Source organism: Panicum virgatum, chromosome 8K (assembly GCF_016808335.1).
Source record: "Panicum virgatum strain AP13 chromosome 8K, P.virgatum_v5, whole genome shotgun sequence".
Lineage (NCBI taxonomy): Eukaryota > Viridiplantae > Streptophyta > Magnoliopsida > Poales > Poaceae > Panicum > Panicum virgatum.
In genome coordinates, this window is record NC_053143.1 from 20191777 (window position 1) to 20203059 (window position 11283).

At 47.1% G+C, this 11283-nt stretch overlaps 3 long non-coding RNA genes across 3 annotated transcripts; 1 reads left to right on the top strand and 2 right to left on the bottom strand.

Annotated features, from left to right (window-relative positions):
• Positions 1-1851: 1851 nt before the first annotated feature.
• On the top strand, positions 1852-3073 carry LOC120644168. Its single transcript, XR_005663471.1, has 2 exons — positions 1852-2923; positions 3010-3073. It is a non-coding gene; the product is annotated as an uncharacterized LOC120644168 (long non-coding RNA).
• A 448-nt stretch (positions 3074-3521) lies between these two features.
• Positions 3522-4311, bottom strand: LOC120644166. Its single transcript, XR_005663469.1, has 2 exons — positions 3903-4311; positions 3522-3739 (listed from the first exon to the last, which is right to left on the bottom strand). It is a non-coding gene; the product is annotated as an uncharacterized LOC120644166 (long non-coding RNA).
• Positions 4312-4449: 138 nt separating this feature from the next.
• LOC120644167 lies at positions 4450-5661 on the bottom strand. The gene is made up of 3 exons (XR_005663470.1): positions 5568-5661; positions 5421-5496; positions 4450-5079 (listed from the first exon to the last, which is right to left on the bottom strand). It is a non-coding gene; the product is annotated as an uncharacterized LOC120644167 (long non-coding RNA).
• Between the last annotated feature and the right edge of the window lie 5622 nt (positions 5662-11283).

The following is an 11283-nucleotide window of genomic DNA, read 5'->3' on the forward strand; positions in this document are numbered from 1 at the left end:
CATCTCGAACACCCTTTGTTTAGCCCGCCATGCCTTCAAATAACTGATGGTGTACTGGTAAGTCTGCTCAATGTGTCGAACAATCATTTTTGGCTCATAATTTAGGTTGTCCATAATAAACCCATACATTTGCTTTGCAACAAAGTCGCATGATATATTGCGATGCGAGGGAAGAACTTCTGACAGCAAACAAGTGTGCTCTGTGACAATGGAACATTTCCAGTTTGACTTCCATTTTCCCTTGAATGCATGTACTCGCCATGGACATCCAGCATTCACACACTTCACCTCATATTCTTTACTGCCAGACTTTACGACTCTGAATTCTCGTTTCAATGAGATTGCCCATAGTCTCACAGCATCTTTTACGGCTTCAATGTTTGGATATGTTGCACCTTGCACTACCTCATTCCCTCTGTACTCCCACTCCTGATTTCGTACATCTTCTGCGACATGACTGCCAAAACCATGCTCTTTCCACTCTTTTGACAATGAGTATTGCTCGTCATCAGATGAGTCCTCACATTCTTCCATCTCTATTGCGGTTTGGTCTTCTGCCTCCATCTCGTCCACAATGCTATGTATCCTCTCTCCCTCATCAGCAAGGCCCTGTGGTCCCATGTTTTGGTTCTCTGTCTCTTCTGACTCATCTTGCTCAACATAATTGGTCTCTCTTCGAATACTCGGAGTTCCTTGATCTGCACAATGTTGGATTTCATTTTGTGTCTTCTCCCGAATTTGAACAAGAATGACCAGAGGCCACCCACGCTCTAGAGCTGCTTGCATGTACTTCTGCCAGTCATCAGTGCTGTGTATCATCATTAATTCCCATAATTCACTTTCTACCTCCCAATTAACAAGAGACTGGACAGTGATCACATGTGTCAACGGATCAACATGGAACCCACGCTGCAGCCACTTACATATGGAACCAAAACTCCTTTCCAGAGGTTTATCTATGCCGCTAGATGTGCGCTTAAAGGCAGAAAGATCTACTCCATTTGGCCCATACATAACATTGTATTCACCATAAAATACTTGAAACTGCATCTTGCTCGACATATCTGTATATCACATAATACTTATCGAGTTATACTCTTTACTTCACTACCTTATTCAATAATCCGTAAAAACTAAGTATGAAATTCAATTACAACGTATAAGTATTCATAACTACGTGATGACACTCAAATTCTATACTGCATAAATGGTTCTACTAATTTTCTAAACTAATTTACTACTACGTAACTAACTAAAGTATCATTGAACTCCTACTTAAATGGTTCTACTATAGCACTAATTAAATCAAATTACTCATATTAAAATACGTAGTACTTAAATATAACAATATTTAAACTAAATGTACTAACCTGCAGATCACAAGTGCTGAATCCGGTAGGGCTTCGCCGCTTTCCTTCTCCTCACTCCTCTCTTTTTTTCTGGATTTTTGGTGGAATTTTCGGGCTCAAATGAGGAGGGAAGGGGAGAGCTTGAGCTTATATAGGGGTACCCCCGGTCGCCCGGGGGGGGGGGGGTGACAGGCCCCCTGCCGCGCCCGTGGGCTGGGCCCAGCAGCGGTCGCCCGTGGGCTGGGCGACAGGCCCCTGTCGCCCCCCAACGGGCGACAGATTTTTTTTTATTTCCAGGGACTTGATTGCGAATTTGAAAAATAAAAATTTCACTTAAGGCCTGTCGCCCTAGGGGGGCGACCGGGGGTATTTTTGAAATATTTCAAAATGGACATATATTTTTGAAATTTTAATTTTTAAAAAATATAAAAATGAAAAAACCGCCTATCCGTCGGCGTACATCCACTGGCCCATCGCACGCTCTTGACCCACTCGCGCGCAATTTTCTAATCCCGCGCTCGCCTTCATCTTCCCCAAATTTCCCCGGCGCCGTGCAGTCGCCCCAGACCCAAATCTCATCTGCGCGCTTGGCTCTCTCCCCAAATTTGTGCGCGCGCTCGACTGTCTCCCCCGAATCTTCACCCGCCTGCCCGCTGCTCCCCTCCCAAATCCCACGAGCCGCCAAAATCAAATCTCACGCCCCTCTCTACCACGTCCGCGCCCGCCAGACCTTGCAGCCCCGCCGGCCGTCGCGTCCAGGAGCCGCCGCCCACGAGAGAGCAGGAGACCGGGCGGTCCCGCACTGCGAGCGCATCCCGGATCCGCGCCGCCCACGGGAGAGGAGGCGCGCCGCCGCGTGCCCCCGGGGCCACGCCACCCGCGGGTGAGGAGGAGCCGCGCCGCGCCGCTCCGCCCGGGAGCAGAGCTCTGCTTGTCGCCCCACCTCCTCCAAGACGAGCACAGCAGAGCAGGAGCTGCGCCGCCAACGGGAGCTCTCCAAGACAGGGCCACCCCGTCGCTGCCCCTCCACCAGATTGGCCTCCGCCCACTCGCAGCCCTCTGCCACCTCCAGGACGAAGAGCTCCTACACCTCAGGCTCTGACGGCTTCCAGGCTCCCTTCGATTTCAACCGGAACTCCTTCGCCTCCCCAGCTTCAACAGTCAGGAGAACTCAATTGTGGCCAACCAACCCTAGTCCACCACCCGGCCACATCCACCAGCACAAGTAGCAGCACCCCCATCCAAGAAGGCAAGATCTATCGATAAATTTGTTATCGAATTTAATCCTGCAATCTTTAGTGTGATAAATTGGTTCAGTCCATATACTGAGTTTACTAATATCTTGTTAAACTCGTTTGCATGTGCATATTCTCTATTGGAAAGCTCAATAGCATCTTGCATGCTAAATTTGAGTTGACTATCTGACTTTGTATCTCCACATAGCCACCTCCTTGGAGCAACTAGACTCAACCTGCACAAAAGCTCACCAAGAAATCCTGTTGAGAATGCAGATGAGGACATTGGTGAAGATCATGATTCCGAATCAATTGGAGACTTCTTATGTGACAATGATGGTACTGTTTCTACATTATTTGCCCTTTTAGCTGCTGATTTTCAGAATGAATTTCTGCATGTTGATTTTTTTTGTTTGCCCTTTTAGCTTCTGATTTTTAGAATGAATCACAAAAGAAAAGCAAAGGAAGGGGCATCACTAGATTGAATGACATATTTGCAAGGGCACCAGGTATGCCAAAAATCAAAATAACACTCAATGAATATGCACTCCTACGAAATGCATTTGTTGGGGTGGGTAAAAACACATTTTTAGGTGCAAGTAGTGCACCCGTTGCTATTTGTCGCTGCTAAAAATACTTATTTTTAGGGATGGGTAATGAAACCACCCCTAAAAACTTGTTTCTAGGGGTGGGTCATCCCCTAACCTGCCCTGCAAATGAATTTGTAGGGCGGATCACCCTCCCACTCACCCCTACAAAAAAAATTTCAGGGGCGGGTCAAGGGGTGAACCGCCCCTAAAAATGAATTTCCAGCTCACTAAAAAAAGCAATTTGAATTTAATTTGTTTCTCGGTGTCTTTTAAGGTTTGAATTCCCGCTATATATATTGTTCTACCAAGCTAGGTCTGAATTGACCCATTCGGATCCAACACTCAAATAACAATGCAATCAAATTTCATAAAATAAAGGAATAGCGGTACAAGCTGTTCAATGATAATAGTAGCGGTATATCCATGCATATTACAAATTTCAAGCTACTGAAATGCTCGGAACCGTAAATATCTAAGATAGTCGAGGTTTCCAATCGTCCAGCCTAGAACTTCATCAAAACATACTAGAGCACGAATAAGTGCATTCTCCTGCACTTCCCAATACCTACCACATATCGAACAATGGAGTGTTAGGCTGACTTGTTGTCACACCCGGTTTTTAAAAGAAAACCGAATGCATAACTATATGTATGCCAGGGTCAAGTTTCATACATATAGCGACGTCATAATGAAATAATGAGCAACAATGTCACGTAAAAGAGACTTACAACGAATAAAAGTCTATCAGAGATACACAGCTTTATCCTGGAAACGACGGCTCCACACTTCACAGGCAATCGACCGGGGGTTGCATATGCCTAGAACTCAGTAGCATCTTCAGCTTCATTGCACTTTCTTCTCTGAGCAGTGTTGGTATAGCAAGGGTGAGCACATGTCGTACTCAGCAAGTATATTGGAGATATATGACATGAAAGGCTTAGAACAAGGAATAATGCTGGCTGAACAAAGCATTAAGCATTTTAATTGAGTCATTAGCAACTATTTACTAAGCATGTATGAACCAACCCATATTTATAAAAGAAGTTGATAACTGAGTAATAAATCAAGCTTGGAACATTAAATATCTAGATTAAAGTTCAGATTTCAATTAAGTAGACATGTGAGGGTCCGAGCCACTCTTGATCGTGAGCACGGTTGATATATCAGTTTTCACTCTATAGATGTTGCACACTTTACCCACAAGTCATGTAAAAGTTCAAAAGAACTTTGGACCCAATCATGCTGTGCTAGCCAGGCACAATACCATACTTCCTTAGGTGTGATTGCATAGGGTCGCTACGAGGCCTTTACAAAGATTCCCTAACCAGTAGTAGCCCGCTAAGGTTTTAGCCGCTAGGCGAGTGCACCCTCCCCCAAAACGAGTGTACCCCGTAGGCGTACCAACCCCTTTGGCAGGGCGAGTACCTCTCTTGAACCTAGTCCCCCCTTTTGCGCCTTTCGGTAAGCTACTAACAAGCTAGAGAAATCTAATTAATCAGCCAAGACCAGAGCCATGTAGTCCTTGTGGTTGCGCTGTTTTTCCGGGTGGTCGCTCCATGGTTGATTTTAATCAAGTTAACAAATTCACAATATCGTTCCAAAAGTGTATAGAGTAAAGCATCATGTCTCAAGTATCATTGTTGTAAACCTCCCATAACCATTTTTCAGCAACTAAGCAAAATACCCAAAAGATTTTATAAAAGAAACCCGGCTATTCAAGGACATGGATAATCAATAAGGATAATTGGTACCCATCAATTTAATGCATGCAAGCATAAATAAAAGTTATTAGAACAAAGTATGATCAAGGAATATACTTGCCTTAAATTCAGATAATAACTGGTCAGAGTTTTCAGCTCTTGTTCTTGCAATTCTTCATCTTCTTAGCTCTCGAACAACGTCCTTCTACTCACGACAAGCATCGGAACAAACATACAAGAAACAAGTAAAACAAACACAACTAAGAATATAGAACTAAACAAAAGAAAAGCATTACAAGAATGCACTAAAGGATAGGGATGGAAACTACGATCGCAAGACCGCAAGAAACACTGAAAGCGGAGCTACGGTTAAAAAGATACAGCTATTGAAAGATTTGCAAACAGGTGATGTGTTCAGAGTTAAATATGCAACGATGCATGGCTTGGGCTGAACTGCAGGGACCTAATCTTCAAAGGGGAGTTATCGGCAAAAAATGCATGACACAAGAATTAACTAAAGAAAACAGGATGCTTTAGGGGCCTTACTGTGCAAAGCTCGTAGCTTCCTGTCTTGCTGTCCATGGCCGCCGGAGGCTCTGGCGGTCCAAATTGATGCCGATTCCTTGCATGAGGGACTCAAGTGAGTGGGGGAAATCGGAGAGGAGGCGGAGGGGATTCCGTTTTGGGGCTTACCGGCGGCGGGGGATCACCGAGGCGGCCGAAATCTTGATCGGAAGGATGCAACGGCGGCCTGTTCACACGTGACCACGGGCAGCAGCGATCTGTTTCGTTGCAGGGGCACGACCGCACGGGGAGATGTGTAACGATCCGGTCCGGGATAATGGCTAAAATCTACTCTACATGTTGAGTAAACCACATCTGCTAAATAACTCTTTTGCGATTTCGTCCTCGCTTCGCGTAAAAGGTTTGAACCTGAGTTACTAGCTTCCTAGAGACCGGCTATTTAAGCTGGTTCGGCTCCCCCTCTGTTTTCAGTTCGGGACTAGGGAGCTTAGCCCCGCGGCGCTATAGTAACTCGCGCGGCCCAGTCGGCCCGTGGGCCGTGATAATCTCCCCCTGTTAGGATTCGACGTCCTTGTCGAACCAGCTTACCCATACGGGACAAAAGGAGCAGGATATCCTCTCTTGACCACATCCCATGCGTCTAGTGCTAACGATCCCATGTGCCACGTCCGTGGGTTCACTGCCAGCAGCCCATGTGTGTCCGTCCACATGCTGGTGGCATCTGTGTTCCCACGTGCACAATGTGCTCATGTACGCGCACTTCTGCCCGTACGTGGCGTGAAACCGCGAGAGTATAGCTCTGATACCCTGTAACGACCCGGCCCGGGAAAACGGCTAAGATCTACTCTACACGTTGAGTAAACCACACTTGCTAAATAACTCAATGGTGCTTTCGTCCTCGGTTCGCGCAAAAGGTTCGAACCGGAGTTATTAGATTCCCAGAGATCGGCTATTTAAGCTGGTTCGCCTCCCTCTCTGTTTTCAAATTGAGACTTAGGAGCTGAGCGCTACAGTAGCCATGCGCTGCACGAGACAGATGGGCAGGGGCGATGCAGGAGGATATGCGCAGGGGGCTGCGGGGGGAGCAGCGGGCAGCGCACGGCTGTAGAAGAAAAGACGCAAGGGCTTGGCTTCGTGTTTTAGATGGTGGCGTACACACGCCCATGAGAGTAGCGTGCACGACTTGGATTCTGGTTGAGTTGAGATTGTGCCGGAGAAAAAGGATGTGGGGCTGGCGGCGGCACAAGGGTTGGCCGAGACCCTGTTGGAGACGGTTGCTCCTGCTGGCCGGGCTCAGCTGGCCTGGCTTGGGTTATTATTAACGGAGAGAAGGAAAAAAAGAAAACAGCCTCCGAGGGCAGCTGGGCTCGGCGAGAGACGGAGAGAAAAAATAATCTCAGAGATGAAGTTGGACACGACGGATCCAAATAAAACACTTGGAGCTCGTAGAAAGGTTTCTAGAAGCTTCCAAAATTATTGGGTTGCTTCTGAGAATTGAGAATAAATGCCGTAGAATTCTGAAAAATTAACAAAATATTCACAAGATGAATAATTATATTCGAAAATATATTCACAACCCAAAATGGAAATTTTGGGGTGTGACACTTGTCCTGCAAATGGAGAGCTTTACTTAGAACCTTAAACCCCTAGTAAAAAATGGCTCTCCACCCATGTAAGTCAAACCTAAGTTGTCCATGACTTGATTCAAAATAGCCCAAACCACAATTGTAGATTCACCATCGATGAGATCATGAAAGGTGATAATAACATTATGAAAGTTGAAAGAATAATGCAACATTACTAAAGTTAACAATGACTAAAAAAAAATCTTGTACTCTGTAGTCAGAATAACATTGCTTTCTCTCGTCTGTAGCTGCTTAATTCGAAAATATGAAAAGTCGGGCACAAAGTGCCCATGATCCATAAGCTGCTGCAGGCAGGCCTCCACCGCTAGCCTCTCTTAAGTTGTCATAATCTGTGCCTCTCCACCCATTGTGGCAATTGAAACTATGGGTATCGTCGAGGAGATCGGATCCTCTCCTGGTTCTATCGAGGAGAAATCTGCATGTCAAACAGGTACTTGAAATGAAATATGTACCTTTTTGAAATCCGGTTGCAGAACAAGCTCGAGTCGCGGCACAGGAGTAGTACCATCCAAACCTTTGACAACATCTTTAAGCCATCTAGTAAGGTTGATAAACTGCATTGTATGTGAGCAGATTTAGAATTTATTGAAGTGTAGGTAAAACTATATGAAAATAACAAATGAATCTTACAACATTTGGAATTATTCTACGCGTTTGATCACCCAGTGGCAAGGCAATGGCTTCATGGAAGTGTATGCCTGGCTGTTGAGCATCAGGATCGTCCATAAGGCCACGACCGCCACCTTGAAACATCTAACAATATTCACATTGAGTAAATATGAGTAATGAAATTTGTAGTGCAACAAAAATTCACTAATTCATGTAATCCCAATCACATTGAAATGAAAAAAGTCTTAACCCTAATCCCTGACCCTAACAGGAGATGACAGCAGGGCCCCACATCTTGTAACCCTAGCCCTAACCCTAACATGGCCGGCTCGGCGTGGGGTGGAGGCGTGGCAAGGGGAAGGGGAGGGAGAGGAAGGGGTGGGAGCTCACCATGTCGAAGAGGAAGTGGAAGAGCGGCACCGGAGGTCGGGGCGGTGGCGGAACCGGTGTGGCGGTGCAGTGATGGAGCGGCGCCGGAGGCTCGGGGACGCGGGCCGGGGGCATAGGAGCGGTGCCGGAGGTTGGGGTGGCGGCAGATCCGGCGCAGCGGCGGAGCAGCGCCGAAGGGTCGGGGCCGTCGGCCGAGACAAAGGAGCGGCATCGAAGGTCACGGCGCATTTGGCGCGGCAGCGGCGGAGGTGGAGGAGGAGGCGGCACAGAGGAGGTCGAGGAGCGGCGGCAGCGGCGGAGCAGGACGCACCGAAGGGTCGGGGCCGTGGGCCGGGGCGGAGGGGTGGCGCCGGAGGAGGATAAGAAAGATTCGACGCAGCGTCGGAGGAGAAGGAGGTGGCGGCGCAGAGGAGGAGGAGCGGCGTTGGCGGAGGAGGAGGCGACGGAGGCGGTAGCACGGAGGAGGAGCGGCATCGGTGGAGGAGGCGGCGGTGCGGAGGAGGAGGAGGAGCGGCGGCGGCGGTAGCGGCGGAGGAGGCGCCAGAGGTCGGGGCGGAGGAGGATGCGGCGGAGGTCGCGGCCGTGTGCTGGGGCGGAGGAAGAGGCTGCGGAGGTCAGGGCCGCGCGCCGAGGCGGAGGAGGAGGAGGCATCGTCGGGAGGTCCAAATGAGGAGGCGGCGAAGAAGGTGGAGGATGAAAAATTTCTATAAGTCTTGGTATATATAGGAGTCTCATTTATAGGGGTGGGCTGGGCCCCCACCCGCCCCTACAAATACATGTTTAGGGCGGTGGGGGCCTGGCCCGCCTCTACAAATATTTTTCCAAATTATTCAGAAAATTGTATTAATACAAATAAAATAGCAAAACACATGATAAAATTATAAATCTTTTACCATAGGCATATTGTGATATGTGTAACATAGAAAAAAAATATCAAAATCATATGTCAGAGCATATAATGAATAAAAGTGTTGAAACAACAATATATATCTATGTCACTACTATCTCATATAAATTTAAGGCTAACTTTGTGTTTTCAACACTCTTTAACACTAAAGGTGTTGAATTATATTATTGATATTTTTTCCAGTTATACAGGTCACAACATGCTTATGGTAAAAATTGCACAATTTTTTGAACAGTTTTGCAGCTCTTTTTGAAATAAAAGAATTTTCGGAGGAATTTTGAAAATGATTTTTAGGGGTAGCTGTTGATGGCCATTATTTCACATTCTGATCGTCAACTTCTCGGAAATAAATTGAGCTTTACACCATGTTCCTTTCATATTCTATTTAATTCTAATAAGTTCCACAAGTTTTGGATGAGTTGTGATTTCAGGTAAACATGTATCAAAAGAGGACGAAAATGGGCACAAAACCAGGCCGACCAGCCTGGCACCCCTGAAGACTGTGCTTTGTCTTCGATCCAGGGGCAATGTGACACATTCAATTGCCTCTGAGTCGTGGATTGGATATCGGTTCATTCGAATGGACCGAAAGGGTTGCACAAGGATCAAAGGACCCACAACTCAGTGAGAACTCGTGTCCAAGTCAGTGATCCAACACCCTGGAGTAATCACAAGCATCAAGTCACAACATCGCTGGAACGGAGGGCTAGCACGTGCCAGAGAGAGGCTGGCCAGCCTGGCCTTGTCTGCGTTAACGCCACGCAAGCTACACTGATTTCAGAGAACAATCCGAGACGTCCACATAAAGGCGGTGGCCACGCGGCCACACTCCTAGGCCGGCCAGCCTAGGGGAGGCCGGCCGGCCCCACCTTGCAGCCTCTGGCGTCCCGCTTTCGCGTGGAAGACAAGCACACCGACGTCAACCGCTTACAACTGATGCCACATGTTTCACCTGCTCAGAACCGACCATGGAGGACTATAAATAGGACCCCCATCCATCACTTGTAACACACACCATTTGGAGCTCAATCTCACTTGCTTTCTAGAGTAGGTTAGTAGTTTTGGAGTTAGAGTCGAGTCGAGCTTGCTCGGGATTCCGGAGTCATCGGAAGTTTACTATAGCTCTTGTATCTTTCTTTTGACTTTATTAATATAAGTTATTTTCTCTACTTTTCTGAGTCAGGTTTACTTTCCGCATTCCTTTATCTTCTCGAGTCTGAGTGTTCAGCGCGAGCGCGGAAGTTGTATCCTTTAGCTTAGGCTAAGTTATCTTCCTAGTTTTCGAGATCTTATCTTACGGGTTTTCTCGCCCGGACTAGAGTAACTCAAGTTAGTACTTTAGGTGAAGTGCTACAGCGATGATTTTGTGCGCTTGCAGAATTTATATTCTATTGGGCATAAGAAACGCCAACAAACATCTCTGGCGCCGTTGTTGGGGAACCAATTGGCTAAAGATATTGTAAATAGTTTGATAAACTTTACTAGTTTGTCACAGCTAATCTCAGCGGGCTTACCATTGCTCTCTCTATCTTGTGATTGATGCAGAGCAGCGCATGACCGGTTTCGACCTACTAAATAACTTCAACCCGAATTCAGAAAGAATTGGGAGGACCGTGAGAGGTCACGTCATCCCACCTCAGAAAAGACTCACTTGGCCTATTAGTTCTCCATCCACTTTAGCCTCATTACCTATGGCTCAGAAGACTCTTCGTCAGTTCTCAGCCCTGTCCAGTAGCCACGTTCCTACTGGATTGAACCAATAACAAGCCAGCGATGACGACTTTGAGCTGAAAACTGGACTGGTGAACATAGCTCAAGCTAGTCCATTCTGTGGAAAGGCATCCGAGGATGCCAACGCTCATCTCCCGAACTTCCTGGAGGTGAGTGACACTATCAACCCCGAAGGAACTATGATGGATATCGTCTGCCTTCTCCTATTTCCGTTCTCATTGCTCGGGAAAGCCAAGACGTGGTTTTACTCCAACAAGGAAGCATTCACAACATGGGAAGCTTATTCAAATGCATTCCTGGCCAAATACTTCCCGGCTGGCAAGACAAATGCCCTCCAGAACAGAATCTCCTGTATCCAGCAACTACTGGATGAGACTATCCTAGAGGCCCGAGAGCGTCTACAGGAGTACATACAAGCATGCCCACATCACGACATGGAGGAATGGCTGATTATTCAGAACTTCTTCCATGGTCTGAATCAGCAAGCCAAGGACCACATTGATGCAGCAGCTGGTGGTTCCTTCCTCTCTGTCGATGTTGCGGGAGCAAAGACGCTGATAGAGAAGATAGCCTCCAACCAGAGTTGGAGAGGTGAAAAGCA